The 21,535-nt window shown below is 43.7% G+C and overlaps 1 protein-coding gene across 4 annotated transcripts in view; it reads left to right on the plus strand.

The window, feature by feature from the left end:
* The first annotated feature begins 12 nt into the window (after positions 1-12).
* Positions 13-21,535, plus strand: part of PTAFR (platelet activating factor receptor) — a 37,860-nt gene continuing 16,337 nt past the window's right edge. The window contains exons 1-2 of one of the 4 annotated variants that reach the window (XM_067013755.1): positions 13-92; positions 15,896-16,007. The gene's annotated coding sequence lies outside the window, so the exon portion shown is untranslated. Of the gene's footprint in view, positions 93-13,569; positions 13,654-15,895; positions 16,008-21,535 lie in introns of those variants that run through there. The other 3 variants (XM_067013737.1, XM_067013747.1, XM_067013764.1) reach the window with 3 other exon arrangements.

Consider the following 21,535-nt stretch of genomic DNA (forward strand, 5'->3'; position numbering starts at 1 on the left):
TGAGAAGCCAGCAGGAAACATGCTCTCGGCGGCCCCAACCTACGCCTCGGCCTCTTGTTGCCTCCTAGACCACTGTCCCTGCAGTTTCTCAGGTAAGAGGCTGGTGGCCTGGGTGAGAGGGTCAGGTTTGGTGGCTTTGTTTGGCTGCTCTGCACAATCCTTGAGGTGGGTCAGGCTCCGGAGGGGTCCGCAGAGCTGGGTTATGTCAGACTTCCCCCCCGTCAGCACCCCTCATGGACACACAACCCCCTTTATCACTCACAGACACAGCACACGTCCTTTCACCCCTCATAGATATTTAACACACACAGTCACCAACAGACGTGACATTCCCTCACACACTTCACAGAAAACACACCCTCATCACCCATAGATACCATTCATGGCCCCTCATAAATACACGTCATACAACAGACCCTTGACATCCGCGGACCCCACCCACTACACGCAATACACACACTGTCACAATTGACACAACAGTCCCTTGTAGGATGTATATCGTAACTCACAGGATGAAATACACATCCTTACAGACATACAACATGTACAATAGCACTGACGCACAGAACACATGAACCCTTGCAGGACACAGGAAGCCCAGACTTGAAAGACCCTCCACTCACTCACGGCAAATGAACCTCTCCACACACACACGCACGCACACACACACACACACACACACACACACACATCGATGCGGTCACACATACATATCTTAGAAACTCCTCACACCTCGAAACAGGTCCCCAAGATCCTTGGGTGGTACTGCTCAGCTGGGGCAGGGCCTGGGGCTCAGTCAGCAACATTATCCCCACTTCTCACCTCCTCCCCGTTGGACCCTGTTTGTGTATTGGGGGGCAGCCAGGAGCAGGGCTGTGGGTCTCGGTCACATCATGGAGCATGATGCAAGGGGCCGCCTTTCCCAGCTGTCTGAGTGCAGCTTCCTGATGGCCCTGGGACTCCACACAAGCATTTATCATATGCCTACTATGAGTCAGACATACCGCTCACTGATTTTGCAAGTATTATCTTGTTTAATTATGTGATACCTTTATGAAGTAGATAGATACCATTATTCTCATTTTGCAGCTATGTTTTGATATAGGCTCAGAGAGGTTAAGAAAATTCCCCAATATGCCACAGCTAGGAAGCAGCAGCGGGATTTAGACATAAGTAAGTCTGACCTCAGACTCCACTTGTTTTTTTTTTTTTTTTTTTTAAAATTAATTAATTGCTGCGTTGGGTAGTTGTTGCTGCGTGCGGACTTTCTCTAGTTACGGCCAGCGGGAGCTACTCTTTGTTGGGGTGTGTGGGTTTCTCATTGTGGGGCTTCTCTTGTTGCAGCGCACGGACTTCAGTAGTTGTGGCACACAGGCTCTAGAGCGCAGGCTCAGTAGTTGTGGTGCACGGGCTAAGTTGCTCTACGGCATGTGGGATCTTCCCGGACCAGGGCTCGAATCCGTGTCCCCTGCAATGGCAGGCGTATTCTTTTTTTTTTTTTTCCTCATTTGTTTTTATTTCCTTTACTCTAGGAGGTGGATCAAAAAAGATCTTGCGGTGATTTATGTCAGAGTGTTCTTCCTATGTTTTCCTCTAAGAGTTTTATAGTGTCCTGTCTTACATTTAGGTCTCTAATCCATTTTGAGTTTATTTTTGTGTGTGGTGTCAGTGAGTGTTCTAATTTCATTCTTTTACATGTAGCTGTCCAGTTTTCCCAGCACCACTTATTGAAGACACTGTCTTTTCTCCATTGTATATCCTTGCCTCCTTCTTTATAGATTAGTTGACCATAGGTGCGTGGGTTTATCTCTGGACTTTCTATCCTGTTCCCTTGATCTATATTTCTGTTTTTGTGCCAGTACCATATTGTCTTGATTACTGTAGCTTTGCAGTATAGTCTGAAGTCAGGGAGTCTGATTCCTTCAGCTCTGTTTTTTTTTTCCCACAAGATTGCTTTGGCTATTCGGGGTCTTTTGTGTCTCCATACAAATTTTAAGATTTTTTGTTCTAGTTCTGTAAAAAATGTGATTGGTAATTTGATAGGGATTGCACTGAATCTGTAGATTGCTTTGAGTGGTATAGTCATTTTCACAATGTTTATTCTTCCAATCCAAGAACATTGTATGTCTCTCCATCTGTATGTATCATCTTTAATTTCTTTCATCAGTGTCTTATAGTTTTCTGCATACAGGTCTTTTGTCTCCCTAGGTTTATTCCTAGGTATTTTATTCTTTTTTTTTTTTTTTTTTTTTTTTTGCTGTGGGTTTGTCGTATATGGCCTTTATTATGTTAAAGTAGGTTCCCCTTATGCCCACTTTCTGGAGAGTTTTTATCATAAATCAGTGTTGAAATTTGTCAAAAGCTTTTTCTGCATCTAGTGAGATGATCATATGGTTTTTATTCTTCAATTTGTTAATATGGTGTATCACATTGATTGATTTGCATATATTGAAGAATCCTTGCATCTCTGGGATAAATCCCACTTGATCATGGTGTATGATCCTTTTAATGTGTTGTTGGATTCTGTTTGCTAGTATTTTGTTGAGGATTTTTGCATCTATATTCATCAGTGATATTGGTCTGTAATTTTCTTCTTTTGTAGTATCTTTGTCTGGTTTTCCTTCCTCGTCTCTTGTAACATTCTTTATTTTAAAGTCTATTTTATCTGATATGAGTATTGCTACTCCAGCTTTCTTTTGATTTCCATTTGCATGGAATATCTTTTTCCATCCCCTCACTTTCAGTCTGTAAGTGTCCCTAGGTCTGTAGTGGGTCTCTTGTAGACATACCCATACATATATACGGGTCCTGTTTTTGTATCCATTCAGCAAGCCCATGTCTTTTGGTTGAAGCATTTAATCCATTCACGTTTAAGGTATTATTGATATGTATGTTCCTATTATCATTTTCTTAATTGTTCTAAGTTTGTTTTTGTAGCTCCTTTTCTTCTCTTGTGTTTCCCACTTAGAGAAGTTCCTTTAGCATTTGTTGGGGAGCTGGTTTGGTGGTGCTGAATTCTCTTAGCTTTTGCTTGTCTGTAAAGCTTTTGAATGAGATCCTTGTCGAGTAATCTTGTAGTAGGTTCTTCCCTTTCATCACTTTAAATATATCATGCCACTCCCTTCTGGCTTGTAGATATTCTGCTAAGAAATCAGCTCTTAACCTTATGGGAGTTTCCTTGTATGTTAGTTGTCATTTTTTCCCTTGCTGTTTTCAATAATTTTTTTGTGTATAATTTTTGTCAATTTGATCACTATGTGTCTTGGTGTGTTTCTCTTTGGGTTTATCCTGCCTGGGACTCTCTGCGCTTCCTGCACTTGGGTGGCTATTTCCTTTCCCATGTTAGGGAAGTTTTAGACTATAATCTCAAAAAAAAAAAAAAAAAAGAGAGAAACAAAAAATAGACTATAATCTCTTCCAATATTTTCTTGGGTCCTTTCTCTCTCTCTTCTCCTTCTGGGACCCCTATAATGTGAATGTTGTTGCATTTAATGTTGTGCCAGAGGTCTCTTAGGCTGTCTGCATTTCTTTTCATTCTTTTTTCTTTATTCTGTTCCACGGCAGTGAATTCCACCATTCTGTCTTCCAGGTCACTTATCTGTTCTTCTGCCTCAGTTATTCTGCTATTGATTCCTTCTAGTGTATTTTTCATTTCAGTTATTGTATTGTTCATCTCTGTTTGTTTGTTCTTTAATTCTTCTAGGTGTTTGTTCTTTAATTCTTCTAGATCTTTGTTAAACATTTCTTGCATCTTCTCGATCTTTGCCTCCATTCTTTTTCCGAGGTCCTGTATCATCTTCACTATCATTATTCTGAATTTTTTTTTTTCTGGAAGGTTGCCTATCTCCACTTCATTTAGTTGTTTTTCTGGGGTTTTATCTTGTTCCTTCATCTGGTCCATATCCCTCTGCCTTTTCATCTTGTCTGTCTTTCTGTGAATGTGGTTTTTGTTCCATAGGCTGCAGGATGGTTGTTCTTCTTGGTTCTGCTGTCTGCTCTGGGGCAGGCGGATTCTTAACTGCTGCGCCACCAGGGAAGTCCCTCCACTTCTTTTTTATTTATTAAAAATAAAAAAAAAATTTTTAAGAGGTAACAAATGAGCAAGTTAAAAGTTCAGTAGATATAAAAGGACACACAGTGAAAAGACTCCCTCTGATCCTTGTTCTCAAAACACCCAATTTTGCTGTCTAGAGGAACCCCCCTGAGTTATCCCTTGGAGACCTCTTTTTTTTGGCTGCCCTAGTAGTGTGTGGGATGTTTTTTCCCCGACCAGGGATTGTACGCAGGTTCCTAGGGCCCCAGCCGTGAAAGCGTGGAGTCCTAACCACTGGACTGCTAGGGAATTTTTTTTTTTTTTTTTTTTTTTTTTTTTTTTTTTTTTTTTTTTTTTTTGTGGTACGTGGGCCTCTCACTGTTGTGGAGCACAGGCTCCGGACACACAGGCTCAGTGGCTATGGCTCACAGGCCCAGCCACTCCACGGCATGTGGGATCTTTCCAGACCAGGGCATGAACCCATGTCCCCTGCATCGGCAGGCAGACTCTCAACCACTGTGCCACCAGAGAAGCCCCTGACCTCTCTTTTAACAACAGTCACAGGGCAGTCTAGCAGTAAGAGTTCCAAGTGCAGTGCCCAGACTCTGGGGGCTTCCCATGTCTTCCCCCTCCTCTATCTGCCCAGGTGAGGAGTGGGGCTGGAAGGTCTAAGGCTCCTTCCAACCTAAGACCTAAGTCCACTCCTGCCCTAAATCCTCAGGGAGACCCTTGCCCTTGATTCCGCTGGACCTGGGTCTTCTCCCCCTTATCTCACTGCTGGGGATCCTGCCACACCCCTGAGTCTTCCTTTCAGGATCCAGTGCAGGATGAGGTGACCCCTCTTACAAACTGGTGAAGGGGAGCAGTTCTCACTGCTGTCGAAGGTGTGCCTAGGCGGAAGAGGGGGAACAGGTGGGACTCAGCCCTGACCAGAGGAGGGAGAGGATGAGGAAGAAGAAGAGGGAGAGGAGGGAGGAGAATGAGGACCAGCTGCCCAGAACTGTCCTTTACAGACGTAATGCCATGATGAGGTTGGCGGTGTCATTCCTGCTTTACAAATGAAGAATCTGAGGCTCAGGGGTCCCAGTTGTTAAGAGGCAGAGTTTGAGGGAGGATGAGTAAATGAGAGAGAGAGAGAGAGTCAGAGAGAGAAACTGAGGTTATGATGATGAGGAGGAAGAGGATTCAGGGCTGCCAAGCATCAGGGCTGGCCATCCCCGAGAGGGGTCTCATAGTGAACCTGCTGCCCAAGTGACTTATGGGTTCTGAGGCCTCTGGTTTTGTAATAATCCCCCTCCTCCAGTGATTCTTTCTCTATTCTGTTTGTTTGCACTATTTGTCTATCCTTGTGCTTTTTTTCTGTCTGTGCGTGCATGGCTGACTTGCAGAATCTTACTTCCCTGAGCAGGGATTGAACCTGGGCCCTCCGCAGTGAAAGTGCAGACTCCTAACCACCGATCGCCAGGGAATTCCCCATCCTACCTTAATTACTTTAACTTTATAGTAAATCTTTATATACAATGTGGCATTTTCTTGACTTATTCTCCAAATTAGGCAAATCTCAGACTTAGGTTATATATATAAATACGTATTACAAATTCCTGTGCACCTACTGCTGAGTTAACTAGAATATTACAGATATAATAGGAATCTCCTGTGTATCCTCACTAAAACTGCTCCCTCCCTCTCTCCCCAGAGGTAATCATAACCTGAATTTGTCTTTATATGTTGATGCATATGTAGTGTGTCCACTAATAATAATACTGTTTAAAGTCTTAGGAAATAGTATCATGCTGTATGCATCTTTCTGCAACTTGCTTTTCTAGTTTAGATTTATGTTTATTGTCCAGGTTATTACATGTAGCTCTGTTCATTTTTACATATGTATAGGATTACATTGAGAAACATACAAAAATTAATATTTCCAATATGTAACTAGGAATAATGTGCATTTTCAACTTTATTATGAAATTAATTTCCAAAATGGTGGTGCCATTTGTAGTTTCTTTTTAGCAGTATAATGAGGGTTTCTATTTTTTTTTACATCCTTCCCAATATTTGGAATTGGCAGACTTTCATTTTTTCCAATCTGGTGGTTGGTTGTTTTAATTTGAACTCCTGATTTTCTGAAATGTTGACCATATTTTTATGGTTTCTTAGCCTTCAGGTTTTTTTTTTTTCTGTAAATTGCTTACTTCTTCTTTTACCCATTTTTCTATTGGGCTTGTCTTGTTTTTGATTTTTAGAAATATATATTATATTATGCCTGAAAATTCTTTGATATATATGATACAAATATCTTCTCCTGGTCTGTGACTTGTCTCTTTACTATTTTTATAGTATCTTTTGATATACACAGGTTTAAACTTTATATGGTCATATTTATCAAAGTTTTCTTTGTTATTTATAATTTCTATGTCTTAAGAAAATTTCCCAGACCCTTAGCTCATAAAGATATTGTCTCCTATTTTCTCCCAAAGTTTTTTATACTTTGCTTTTCATAGTTAGGTCTTTATGCCAGTTGGAATTTAATTCTGGATATGGTGCGAGGTAGGAATCTAATTTTATTATTTTTTTCCCCTAATGGATAGCCAATGATTTGAACCAATATCTACTCTTCTTTTATTGATGTGTAATGGCAACTCTGTCATATGTATCAAGTTTCCATATGTGTGATCTCTATTTGTGATCTCTCTTTCTGGGATCTCTATTCTATTCCTTTGGTCTATCTGCTTGTCCCTTTGTTAATACTCAATACTACCCTGTCTTACTACTATAACTTTATAATAAGACTCGATACATCATAGGGGAAATTCTATCATGTGTCCTTATTGTTTGCATGTTCTCATTGTACTTCAGAAATTTCTTGGCTAGTCTTGGCTCTTTGCTTTTTCATTTGGAATTTTAGGATCAGCTTGTAAAGTTCCTTGCAGAACTCTATTGGGTTTTTTTTTTTTTTTTAGTGCTTTACATATGTTATTTTTTCCCCAGATTTATTGAGGTATAATTGACAAATGCAATTGTAAGATATTTAAAGTGTACATAATAGTAAACCCTAACCCTAACCCTAACATTGTAAAAGGATTCCCACCATCTAGTTAATTAACATCTATCGGGATTTTGATTGAGCTGGCACTGAATTTATTGATTAAATTGGGAAGAACTTCCATCTTTATGATACTGACAGTCCCATGCATGAATATTTTACATCTATCCATTCATCTAGTTCTTAGTTGTTTTTCAGTAATTTTATAATTTCCTCCATCAAGACCTTACACGTATCTTTGGCCAAGATAGTTTTCTTGGTATCATAAATTGTGTCTTGAAAATGACATTTTCTTTTTATTGCTTGTTTATAGGAACATGATTGATTTCGTTTGTTTGCTTGTTTGGCTGTGCCGTGCAGTTTGTGGAATAGAACCCGGGCTATGGCAGTGAAAACACCGAGTCCTAACCACTGGACCGCTAGGGAATTCCTGGAACATGATTGATTTTTATTATTGATTTTATATCTGGAAATCTTGCTGAAGTCTTTTGTTGATTCTAATAATTTGTCCGTGGAATTGCTTTAATTTTTCTGTAAATCTTATTGCATGTGAAAATGACAGTTTTGTTTTTCCTTTCCAATCTTCATAACTTTAAAAAAAATCAGTTAATCAATTAATCAATTAATTCTTTTGGCTGTGTCGGGTCTTAGTTGTGGCAAGCGGCTCATTGTGGCATGAGGGATCTTTTCGTTGGGGCACTCGGGCTCTTCATTACGGCGCTTGGGCAGAATTCTCTCTAGTTGTGGCATGCGGGCTCCAGGGCACGTGGGCTCTGTAGTTTGCTACACATGGGCTCTCCAGTTGAGGCGTGAGAGCTCAGTAGTTGTGGCGCGTGGGCTTAGTTGCCCTGCGGCATGTGGGATCTTAGTTCCCCGACCAGGGATTGAACCAGTGTCCCCTGCATTGGAAGGTGGATTCTTTACCACTAGACCACCAGGGAGGTCCCAAAGCCACTCTTTAAATAAGCAATCCCTTATTTTCCTGATAAGATTCCCCAAATATATTTTTTTGGTTGCATGTCTTGTGGGATTTCAGTTCCCCAACCAGGGACTGAATCCGGGTCCTTGGCAGTGAGAACTTGGAGTCCTAACCACTGGCCTGCAGGGAATTCCCTCAAAAGGTTTTTTTAGGCCTACTTGTATATATAAACTCTTTAGAATTAGATGATATAATCCTGATTTTTTCAACCTCAGCACTATTCACATGTTGAACCAAATAAATTTTTGTTGTAGGGACTGTTCTGTACATTGTAGGTTGGTTGGCAGCCTTGCTGGTCTCTACCCACTAGATGTCAGCAGCACCCCAGTCCCCTCCTCCCCTGCCACTTGTGACAACCAAAAATGCGTCCAGACATTGACAAATGTCTTTGGAGGACAAAGTAGCCCCTGGTGAGAATGACTGCTAGAGTCAAATGCCTGCTTATAATATTTAATTCATTCTTGTAAAAAATTATTTTATTTTATTTTTAAAATTGAAGTATAGTTGATTTACAATGTTGTGTTAGTTTCAGGTGTACAGCAAAGTGATTCGGTTTAATTTATTCTTTTGGTTACTGACATAATCATTTTGGACAATCATTTACTATTTTATAAATTTGAGAGTGCTTCTTTACACTCTCAAGTTTCATGAGACTAATTTATTCACACTCAGTTTGTACATCATTGACGTCAGCATCTTTATTGTTATTTTCTTTCATTTAATGGAATTTTCCATGTTACAACGTTTTTACTTCCATTTACACTGTATGAGATACAGCATCTAACATCCTAATAAGACGCTATCGTAAGAAAAGTCCATCCCAAGACACAATTATTCATTATATAGCATTGAGACAATTTTCTTTTTCACTGTTGTTCTCACCTCTAAAATCTAAACAAGTGTTGAATTACTTTAAAGAACAAACAACAAAAACCCCTTTTCTCATAAAAAATTACAAATACATACAAGAGTGCACTTAATGGTATAATGGATCCCCGTGTACCATCAGCCAACTTCAACAATTATCAACCCATTTTTTTCAGTTGAGGTATGTCCCATTTTATTTTGAAGCAAATCCCCAATACATAATTTCATCTGTAAATATTTCATATGTTTCTCTAAAGGATAAGAATTCTTTTTAACATAACCGTGAAGTCATTAACCTAACCATCAACATTAATTCCTTAATATAATTGAATATCTGATGTGTTCAAATTTCTGATTGTCTCATAAGTTTCTCTTTCTTTGCTTCTCTCTCTCTCTCTCTCTCTCTCTCTCTCTCTCTCTCTCTCTCTCTCTCTCTCTCTCACTCTCTGTCTAGTTTGTTTGAATCAGAATCCCAAAAAGGCTCACACATAGCAGTTTGGTTGCTATGCCTCTTAATTCTCATAATCTATAGTTTCTTCCATCATATTTTTTCTCCCTTATAATTTATTTGTTGAAGAAACCAGGTTGCTTGTTCTGTGCGTTCACTGCTGTCTGAATTTGCTGAGGGTACTCTATGATCTGTTCCTCTTCTCTATTTCCTGTAAACTGGTAGTTGAACTTGCTGATTCTGTTTCTTTTTCCTTGGCAATACTATTTCATAGGTAGTGTTGTGAATTGAGCATGCACAAACACAACTTTATTAGAAAAGTTTCCAAACACACAAGAAGAGAGGGAAGAGTATAATAAATCCCTGTGCACCTGTATTAGTTTCCTACAGCCGCTGTAACAAATGACCACAAGCTTGGCAGCCTAAAACAACACACATTTATTCTCTTACAATTCTGGAGGCCAGAATTCCAAAATCAGTTTCTTTTATTTTTTCTTTTTGGCGTTCTCTCCAGAGGCTCTAGGGCGGAGGCCATTCCTTGTTCCTTCCAGCTTCTGGTGGCTGCTGTTATTCCTGGCTTGTGGCCATGTCACTCTGCCTCTGTGGCCACATTGCCTTCTCTTCTGTCTGTATCAAGTTTTCCTTTCTTACTCAGGTGCTGGTGATTGCATTAAGGCTCAGTTGGATAATCCGGGATAATCTCCTCATTTCAAGAGCAGTAATTCAATTGTACATGCAAAATCTTTGCCACATAAGGTAACAGGTACAGGTTCCAGAGATTAGGACCTGATATTTCTGAGGACCATTCTTCAGCCTACAAAATACCCATTCTCTAGATTCAATATTTTGCCTCTCTCTCTCTTTTTCTTTCCTTCGTTCCTTTCATCCTTCCCTTCCCTCCCCTCCCCTCCTCTCTCTCTCTCCCCTTATTTTACTGTAATATTTTAAACCATTTCACTGTAATTTCATCCCTAAATATTTCCATATATATGAACATTTTCTTATCTAACCACACCACCATTATGCTCTAATAAAAATTTTAAAATCCCTTAGAACCATCTAAAATCCTGCCCATATTAAATTCTCCCTGATTTTCTCAAATGTGTCTGTCCTGGATATCTTCTGTTTTCCCCTCCAGATCCACTCTCCACCCTTCTCCACCCAACTCTGTGCCCCCAGAGGCTGATCTGTATGGACAACCATATCCATCTCCCGTGCTTCTGGTTGGGCTCAGCCAATGGGAGGCACTGGTAAGAAACCAGAGGGTGGAAGAAGAGAGAGATTCGGGTATTTATGTCCTGGATTCCTCTCTGCCTGGTCATTGACGACCAGCTACAACTGCCTACGCAAGGTCACAACTCTTGTCAGGCAGCCTTGTCCAAATAGCTACCTCCTTTGTGTTCCAGTAACTGCCCCCTCTCCTCAACCCTTCAGATGCAAACGGCATCCCGCTCTTGGCAGCCTTGGACGACTACACTATTCCTTTGGGTTCTCTAGACCTGCCCAGGTCTCTTTAAGTAAATCCCTTCCTCCTCAGATTGCCCACCTTGAGTGTGCCGTCTCTTTCCAGGACCCTAACTGACACATGTATCTTTTTACAGTTGACTTGACTGATCCAGGTTCCAAACAAGACCCACAGGTTGCATTTGATTTTTTTTTTTTTTTTTCGTCTGCTCTGCACGGCACGCATGATCTTAGTTCCCTGACCAGGGATGGAACCCATGTCCCCTGCGGTGGAAGCATGGAGTCTTAACCACTGGACCGCCAGGGAAGTCCCTGCATTTGAATTTTATATCTCTTAAGTCTCTTTTAATCTAGAGATTCCTAGATTAAAAGTCCCCTCCCCATTCCTCACCCCCCCCCACCCCCCACCCCCGCCGTGGTTGATCTGTTGAAGGAACCGGATCAGTTCTCCTGTAGATTGTCCTGGTCTCACATTCTGGATTTGGCTGATTGCTTCTCTGAAATGCCCTTTAATTTGTTCCTCTGTTGCCTGTATTTCCTACAAACTGAAGTTTGGATCTAAAGGCTTTATTAGATTCAGATTTGGATATATTTTAAAGTAGAACTGACAGAATTGGTAACAGAATGAGGTGGGTGTGAGAGAGAGGAGTCAACCTCAGTTTCCTCATCTGTAAAATGTGGATAATAACATCTGCCTACCTGCCCTGATTATTGATAATCTCAAAGAGTGCTGAACTGCGATCGCTCTATGCACGTACATGAGGGACTATTGAAAACCAGGCGTGAGCATGGAGTTGAGCCAGGGGTCCTTCAGTCTGTGGTCAAGGTTGATCCTGGAGGTCTCTCTGTGCCTCTGGAACGTGGTGGCTGGGGGATGGCTGAGAAGGTGAAGCCAGTTTGGGGGAAGAGGATCTGGGTTGGGGAGCAGAGCTAGCGCCTCAGCTCTGGTGGATAGTTTGTGTGAAGGTTAAATGTGATGAACAGACCACCACATTCTCTCCTGTCTCGGGTGCTCAAGGCTCAAAATGCCTCCAAGGGAGACGAGAAGGGATGACCAAACTGGGCCTTTTCAAAGTCCCTCCCAGGAGGCCTGGGCCACATCTTAGGATCTGAGGAGAGTGTGTGAATGAGCACGAGGTAGGAGGTGACGCTGGGCAGTTGTGAGTAAGGGGATGACAGATGTGACACCTGAGCTTGTGAGTGTGCAGGTGAGTGGGGAGATGCAATTATGACTGGGTATCTCTGCATGATGGTGTGTACTGAGTGTACGTGAGCGTGCAAGGGTTGTGCGCTTAGGTGGTTTGAGTGTGTCCACCTGTGTGTGATGGGGTGCAGCTGGGGGAGGGGGCAGATTTTTGGCTCTAGTTCTTCAGGGCTGAGCCACATGTTAAAGGTGGTTTGTCCTTTGAGGTCCATTTTTGGCTTTGATAAGGAACAGCAGTGGGGTCCCAAAGAGCAGGAGGAGGCCAGTCCAGACACCCAGGGCAGAGCTGAGGCCAGACCCTGCATGGGGTGTCAGGAGCCCGTACTATCACCTCTGCTTTGCACCTGCCTGGCTGTGGGACCCCGGTCCTGTCTAGACCTGTTTCCCGCCCTGTGTAGGAGGCTTTTGGGTTGGCTCTCAGCTGAGGGGCTTGCTTCCTTAGACAGTGTCCTCTGCAGTGCCCGGTGCCTGCGGGGCTCAATTAACGTTTATTGGTTAAATAAATGAGTGGATAAATAGGCTGGAAACTGAGGCAGGGAGCTCGGGCCCATCTCTCTGTTCACACAAAAAGCCTCCACCACCGGACTTTCACACACGCACACTCACACACACACGCATGCTCACACACGCACTCACGCTCACACACATGCACGCTCACACATGCTCACTCACACACACGCACGCTCACTGACAGACTCACCTGCGTTCACCTCCTCAGTTGCCCACACCTACTCACCCTCACCTATTCCCTCTAACTCACTCGCTGCCAAATTCCTGCCCCGGGTCTTACGAGCCTTCCTCCCCAGCAATCGCAGCCCCGCAGGACTCTGTCGCCATCGGTTCCTTTGTCTTGGTGCTCCTTGGTCACCAGGGCAGCCCAGCCGGGCCATGGCACTGACCACAGCAGCTCTTCCGAGGTCCTCCCTTCTCATCCTCTTTATATTGCAGCTGCCTCTCCCTTTCCTCCTTCTCTCCCTTTCTTTTGTCTTTTCTCTCATGCTCATGTGCACGCGCGCTCGCACACGCACACGCACACACACACGCACACACACAGGCGCTCTTACTGTCTCATCTTTTTCTCTGTAACTCCCTTGTTTTTTGTCCTCAAATCTCCTCATTCCTCTCATGCTCCCTCTCTCTGTGTTTACATTTGTCTGTCCCTCTCTTGAGTGCCTGTCTCTCTCCATCTCTCGTTCCCCCTGACTTTCTCTCTTATTCTGTTTTCTCACTCACGTCTCCTCTCCCCTCTCCCCTCTCCCCTCTCCCTCACACTTGTGCTGTCTCGAATGCATGCTCTCACCCCTCTTGCTCTCTCCCTGTCTGCTTCTTCTCTTCCTCCTCCCCAGCTCCCAGCTCAGTGGCCGCTGCCCACACCCCACCCTGCCCCTTTCTCTCTGAGAAACCTCCGAGCAGCGCCCAGGACCTGGGTGACCCAACTCTGAGGTTTCTGTGGCATCCGCTGAAAGGGCCCTGGGGTCATGACGTTTCCTCCTGGGGGTGACTTGGCAGGCATGTGCTCTGTTTCCTCACATCTGCAATTCTAGACAGCACAGAGGCTGGGGCTGCAGACAGATACTCAGACCTGACAGAGGCAGCCGCTGCCCCGGGACAGGTAAGAGGCGTCCCAGCCCTGGCCGGGCCAGGAGACGTGTGTGACAATGTCCTCGGGAGACCAAGTTCACGACCCCTAGACTGCGCCTAAGCAAACAAGTGCTTCTGTTTTGTTTTTTTTTTTTTAATTTTTAAAAATTAATTAATTTATTTATTTTTGGCTGCGTTGGGTCTTCCTTACTGTGCAAGGCTTTCTCTAGTTGCGGCTAGCGGGGGCTACTCTTTGTTGCAGCCCACAGGCTTCTCACTGCGGTGGCTTCTCTTGTTGTGGAGCTTGGGCTCTAGGCGTGTGGGTTTCAGTAGTTGTGGCACGCAGGCTCAGTAGTTGTGGCTCGCAGGCTCTAGAGCACAGGCTCAGTAGTTTTGGCGCTCGGGCTTACTTGCTCCGCGGCAAGTGGGATCTTCCCGGACCAGGGCTTGAACCCTTGTCCCCCCGCATTGGCAGGAAGATTCTTAGCCACTGCACCACCAGGGAAGTCCCAGTGTTTCTGCTTTTAAGGGAATGTTTTGGCATCTTCTTCGGACCCAGAGGCTCTTGCTTAAAAGGAATTCCTCGTGATCAAACTTTCCCAGGGAATCTGCTTCCCTCTTTGGTTCTCTAAGGCCAAGGCAGTGCTGAAGTGACCTCAGAGACCTCACTGGCAGGTGGTGATGGTGATGAGAGGGGGCTACCTAGATCTCAGGGACTGGAAGCCATCTGCTTTACTAGCTGTGTGGCCTTGACCATGTCACATCCCCGCTCTGCGCCTCCGTTTCCCAAATTGTCAAATGAGAATAATGCTGTCTCCCCAGCATGAAGATCAGGAGAGGTGAAGTGTCTGGTACGGTGCTGCGTACTTAGGAGTTCACTAGATGCTGGGTTTTCCCGGGGGGATGATGAAGAGGATAGCCAGGTTGCCGGTACAAAGTGCCTGGCTCACAACCTGCTTCCCCCGTCAGGTCCCAGTTGGTAGGGATAGAGCACAGGCTGGTAGCCCCTGTCCTTCACTGGCAGGTACAGATGTGGGTGTGGTGAATGGAGGCTGCTGCCCAGACACTTGCTCACCTGTAGAGAATGAGGGGACCAGCAGAGTCTCTCCCCAAGCATTCAGGAAGCTCTGATTTAGCTCTTGACACAGCTGTGTTCCAGGTGCTTAGAGTGTGTGTGTGTGTGTGGGGGGGGGGGGTGCGCGCGCGCCACTCCAAAGTTGCAGAGATGGCCATGGGCCTGAGGCGGGCCCTGGAGTTTTGGCATCAGCTCTTGCTTACAAGCTGGGACCTCGGACAGCTCAGGAGCCTCACTTCCCTTCTTTGCAGATTGCGGTTTAAGTACTGACCTGTGAGTTTGTGGGGAGGATGAAGTAAGAGACTGGGTGGGAATGTGCTTTATCAATCGTAGGATGTTGCATGAACGTGAGCCAATGTGTTACTGCTAATACTGATACCGTAATTCTTACTGTAAATGCCTCAAGGAGGAGGGATTTGTTTATTCCTTGTTTTATCCTTACCCTTCACACAGAGTTTGGCATGTCATATAATCTTGGAACATGAATTGAATAGTGAATGATAAAGTAATATGCTGTACTTGGAAGAGGATAGACAGTGAGCCAGAGGCCCAGCATCTGGTCTCACCTCTGCCCCCGATACTGTTGTCACCTTGGGCAAATCCTTTCTCTTCTCTGGGCCTCAATTTCTCCATCTGTCCAATGAAGGTTTGGGTAAGAAAGTCACAGTCTATGGCGCTAATGACAAAGTATGCCTCCAGGACTGAGTTTCCTCTCTTGACTGGTGGGGGGTGTGTGACGAGAGGCTGGGATATTTTTGGCCTTTTATAGGGAGAGTTTTATGGAGAAACCTCTTCTTCCCTACCCTAAGCCTGTGAACACGCCCTTGTTGAGGAGAAGGGGATGCTTCTCTTTTTCTGTGGCAGCTCCTCCTTTCCCATATTGTTCTCCTGTTCCCCATGGATAGACCCAGGAGGGGGCAACAGCTGAGCTGTGGCCTGGGAGCACTCCCTGATGGGTCCTGGGAGAGTGTGTCTGGCTTCGGAGTGGAGCCCTTTCCCAGAAGGGCAGATGCTGGGCCTCCGGGGCAGCTACATCTCTGACTAGCAGCTGTTGGATTCCTTGGAAGGATGGTGGGAGGAGAGAGAAGCCTCTGGTGTATCTTTGTGCATGCCTGTGTGCCTGTGGTTGTGTGCGGTGGACTGGGGAGTTGCTCTGGCTATATGCTATACGTGTGCTATACGTGTGCTATACGTATAGGTCCCAGCTCTTCTATGGCTATATGTGAGCCTGGAGCGTGACCAACTGCAGGTGGACCCAGGACAGCCCAGCAGTTCCCAGAAGCAAGATCATCAGCAAAACCAGCTGAGAGGTTGGTACTCCTTTCTTCCCTGTGTCTTCAGCCAAAGAGAATCCAGAGCCAGTTTGTGTGTGTGTGTGTGTGTGTGTGTGTGTGTGTGTGTGTGTGTGTGTGTGAATGAGATGGTGACGAGGGAGTCTATGTGGGGGGAAGACCACCACTTGGCAGCCCCTCCCCCCCTTCCTAATTCTACAGGAGGGGACCTTCAGGGTCTAAGTTTGGAGCTGAGCTCAGCTGGCTGATGGGAGAAGCATGTCAAAAATTTCTGCAGATCTCTTCACAGTTTATAAAGTCTGTTTCAATTCCCCAAATGCCTTACTGTTTACCAAACCCTTTATCACGTCCAACCATCTTCCTTTTCACAATAGTGTTTGAGGTTTGGTGGGGGTGGGGTGTGTGCAGATGAAGATCCCAAGGCTTAGAACTGGGGAGAGACTCACTCTAAGTGGTGGGTGGCTTGGCTGAGATCAGAGCCCAGACCCTCTGATCGCAATTCCTGATCGTAATTCGTATTTCTCTTCAGCCACCCTTGGTTGCTGCTTCCAAAGGAGGAGATATGTGGCTGCTTTGGTACATTGCTGATTTGTTTGCTCATTCATTCATTCATTCAACAAACATTTTCTGAGGGGGAGGGAGGAGCTCACAGTTATTGATCAATAACCTCGTGCATCAGTTGCTTCATTTTGCACTTACAACTTACCCTGTGAGGAAGTTTCTGTTATCACCATTTTGCAAATGAAGAAAGAGAGGCTTCAAGGGCTGAAGATCAGCTAGGAAAGAGCAGAGCCAGGCGCAGATCTGAGTCTGTGTGACCGCAGGGCCTGTGTCCTGTAGCCTACATTTTCCCTTGGGCCAGCCCCTGAAGATGTCAGAATGATTCCTGGTGTAACAGAGGTGTGCCCTTGCTGGAGAAGCCCAGAGGAAGAAGCACCTCCTTGGGTGCTACCTCTTCCCTGCCCTGGCTGACTTCCAGGAGGCAAGAATGGGGGGAGGGTGACTCGCAGACAGATACTATCTGGGTATCTTGGACCCAGAAGGAGAGACTCAGGCCAGGCTCAGGGTCCCCCAACTCCACAGGGATGTCCTAGGCCAGATGAGCAGAGACTGAGTCTCATCAATATAATATATAAACCTGGGATCAGGTGGGCCCCAAGTGAGAAAGAAAGTTGGGAAACTCTGATGCCCAGGCCACCGCCCATCTCTGGGGCCCTTGACCCTGTCCCTGACCTCTTCCCAGGCAATGAGCTCCATTCATCCACCAATAAATGTACCTAGCGTTGTGCTAGACTCCTTGTACTGGAAACCGTGTAGAGCCTAGTGCAGAATTCCCCAGAGGTCAGGAAACTTGCTCCCTGTATTTGCCCCTCAAATCCTGCTGCTTCCTGAACAAATGGTAATGAAACCACTCCATGAGGGGAATTTTTAGAGCATATGACCAGAAGCACAGAGGCATGGCCAAGCCAGGGCACAAATGTCAAGCATCAGGGGAGGCCAGAATAGGAGGTAACTCATTTATTGAGCATGTTAGAACTTTAACTGCTTTCAACCTCAAACCTATACTGTGAGGTCAATGTTGATATCATTTCTGTTTTATTGATGTGAAATCTAGGACTCACAGAAGGGAAATGATTAAACTATGGTGTTTTAAACCTTTAATTAATTAATTATTTAATATTTTTGGGCGCACCGCATGGCATGCGGGATCCTAGTTCCCTGAGTATTGAACCTGTGCCCCTTGCAGTGGAAGTGCAGAGTCCCAACCACTGGACCATCAGGGAAGTCCCTGAACTATGGTGTGTTATTGGTCCCAGGGAATCTAAGGGCTGGGAGTGGCTGAGGCTGGTGTGAGAGGTTTGGAAGTGAAGGATGAGGGACAATGCAACTCTGTGTGTGTGTGTGTGTGTGTGTGTGTGTGTGTGTGTGTGTGTGTGTAATGCCTGAGGACCTGTACCCAGGGAGTTCCCAGCCCAGAAGGGAAAGAGAAATCAACTGCCATTTTAATGCAATGTGATGTGTTAGGGGAACCAGAGGTGGCACATCTAACCCTTTCTGGGGGTAGAGAAGTAAGACTAATAGCCAGCATTCACTGAGCTCTTATTATGGATCAGACATTTTCCATTTAATCCTTACAAAAATGCTATGATGTAGTGTTAGGATTCGTGTTTTTTTTTTTTTTTTTTAAACAGATGAATGAACAGAGGCTTATGGAGGTGAAATTGTCTTGGGCAAGAATTGGCTGATAGCATTTTGCCAACTGTCTCTAGCTGCCATAAAAAGATGTGACTGGTTCCCAGAAGTTTTCAGGGTTAATGATATATCTGGAAGCCTGATATAGGTGGCTTCAAGCTGGGGTAAACTTGGGATGAGCTAGATGTGAACGGTTGCAATGACAGTGGTGCTATTTTGAGAAACATTTGATCTGACCTAATCAGCTGATTGTCTGGATTTCCTGTAGATACAGCTCTTTAGAGCTGTTGATCATGAATACCTGAAATTGTGCTACATTATTCATTGAATCTTTGCACCGTGCTGGGAGCTATGTGCTTGAAATATTATCAGCTCCATTTACAGGGGAAGGACCTGAGGCTCAGAGAATGATAAGCTTGACCATGGTCATGAAGCCAGGACAGAGACAGGATTTGAACGGAGGTTTGTCTGACACCAGAGTCTGTGGTCTTAACCACTGTCCTCTCCCAAATACTTTATATCCTTTATCTCCCTGGGTGCTCACAAAAAGCTCTATAGGGTAGATGTGTTATTGTCCTCATTTTATAGATGAGGCCCAAAGAGGGGAAGCAGTTTTACCAAATGTCACACAACCATTAAATAAAAAAGCTGAGCCATATGATTCCAAGTTAAAATTATACAATGTATTTTCAAATCTGCCATCTCTGAGACCCATTCAAAATTGTTTTTATTGTGGTTAAAAAAAACATGTAAGAGGGATTTACCGTCTTAACAATTTTTAAGCATTGTTAACTATATGCACATGTTATACCACAGATCTCTGGAACTTTTTCATCTTGCATGACTGAATCTCTGTACACATTGAACATCAACTCCCTGTTTCTCCCTCCCTCCAGCCCCTGGCAACCACCATTCTATTTTCTGTTTCTGTGAGTTTGATTACTTTAGAAACCTCATATAAGTAGAATCATTCAGTATTTGTCTTTTTGTGATTGGTTTATTTCACTTATTAATATCCTCAAGTTTCATCCATGTTGTAGCATAGGACAAGATTTCCTTCCTTTTTAAGGCTGCATAGTATTCCATTATACATATATACCACATTTTGTTTATCCATTCATCTGTTGATGGACATTTAGGTTGCTTCTATCTCCTGGCTATCGTAACTAGTGCTGCTGTGAACCTGGGTATGCAAGTACTTCTTCAAGATCCTGTTTTGGGGGGGAAATATACCCAGAAGTGAGATTTCTAGATCATTTGGGAGTTCTATTTTTAATTTTTTATGGAACCTCCATACTGTTTTCCAAAGTGGCTGTGTCATTTTATATTCCCACCGACAGTGAGTGCATAAGTGTTCCAATTTCTCCACATCCTCACTAACACTTGTTATTTTCTGCTTTTATGATTGAGGCCATCCTAATGGGCGATATCTCATTGTGGTTTTGATTTGCATTTCTCTGATGATTAGTGATGTTGAGCATCTTTTCATATGCTTTTTTCCCTCCTGCCTCTTGGCAATTTTTTAAAAAATTTAGTTTATTGAAGTATAGTTGATTTATAATGTTGTGTTGATTTCTGCTCTTCAGCACAGTGATTTATTTATACATATATATGTATATATATATATATATATATATATATACATTCTTTTCCATATTATTTTCCATTAGAGTTTATCACAGGATATTGAATATAGTTCCCTGTGCTATATAGTAGGACCTTGTTGTTTATCCATTCTATATATAATAGTTTGCATCTGCTAATCCCAAACTCGCAATCCATCCCTCCCCATATTTTCATATGCTTGTTGGCTGTTTGCATATCTTTGGAGAAATGTTTCTTCAAGTCCTTTGCCCATTTTTAATTTTTTTTTTTTGTTATTGAGTGGTAAGAGTTCTTTATATATTCTGAATATTAATCCCTTATATTATTTGCAAATATTTTCTACAGTTTGGTAGGTTGGCTTTTACTCTGTTGATTGTTTCCTTTGATTCACAGAAGTTTTTAAGTTTGATATAGTTCCAAATGTCTATTTTTCCTTTTGTTACCTGTGCTTTTGGTATATACTCAAGCAATCATTGCCCATTCCAATGTCATGATGATTTCCCTCTAGGTTTTCCTCTAGGAATCTTATAGTTTCCAGTCTTTTTTTTTTTTTTTTTTTTGCAGTACACGGGCCTCTCACTGTTGTGTGGCCTCTCCCGTTGCGGAGCACAGGCTCCGGACACGCAGGCTCAGTGGCCATGGCTCACGGGCCCAGCCGCTCCAGGGCATGTGGGATCTCCTGGACCGGGGCACAAACCCGCGTCCCCTGAATCGGCAGGCAGACTCTCAACCACTGCGCCACCAGGGAAGCCCTAGTTTCCAGTCTTATGTTTAGGTCTTTAATCCATTTTGAGTTAATTTTTGTATGTGGTTTAAGATAAGGGTCCATCTTCATGCTTTTGCATGTGGATATCCAGTTTTCCAAATACCATTTGTTGAAGAGACTATCCTTTCCTCATTGTGTAGTCTTGGCAACTTTGTCAAAGATCATTTGACCATATATGTAGGGATTCATTTCTGGGCTCTCTATTCTGTTCCACTGGTCTTCATGTCTGTCTTTATGTCAATACCACACTCTTTTGATTATTGCACTTTGTAATATGTTTTGAAATCATTAAGTGTAAGGCCTCCAGCTTTGTTCTTCTTTCTCAAGATTGTTTTGACTACTGGGGGTACTTTGAGATTCCTTATGAATTTTAGGATTATTTTTTCTATTTCTACAAAAAATGCCATTGGGATTTTAATAGGGTGTTGAATCTGTAGATCACTTTGGGTAGTATGGACATTTTGGCAATATTAACTCTTCCAATCCATGACCGCAGGATGTCTTTCCATTTATTTGTGTCTTCTTTAATTCCTTTCAGCAATATTTTGTAGTTTTCAGTGTACAAGTTTTTTGCCTCCTTGGTTAAGTTTATTCCTAAGTATTTTATTCTTTTTGATGGTATCGTAAATGGGATTATTTTCTTAATTTCCTTTTTGCTTAGGCCCATTTTTAAATCCTCACTTTACCAGTGAAGAGACAGAGATGCAGAGTCATGGGGTGAGTTTAGTGTTTGAACCAGGATTTGATTCCAGCTTCAACGCTGCCGGGCAGGAGTTAGATGAATGCAGAGCACCCTCCCCTGCCTTTGCCCTGTTCAATTCCCCACTTTGGGGAGCAAAGGTAAAAGCAGGGCCCCAGGTCGAAGGCAACTCTTCCCAGGGCCTTGCAGCCTCTGAAGCACCTGTTCTCAGGCAATAGGACAGGTCTGTGAGTGGATGAATTGACCAAGGAGTGGTTTGCTTCCACTAGGGGCCATAGCTTG

The sequence above is a fragment of the Kogia breviceps genome, chromosome 1, assembly GCF_026419965.1.
Source record: "Kogia breviceps isolate mKogBre1 chromosome 1, mKogBre1 haplotype 1, whole genome shotgun sequence".
In the NCBI taxonomy this organism is placed as follows: domain Eukaryota; kingdom Metazoa; phylum Chordata; class Mammalia; order Artiodactyla; family Physeteridae; genus Kogia; species Kogia breviceps.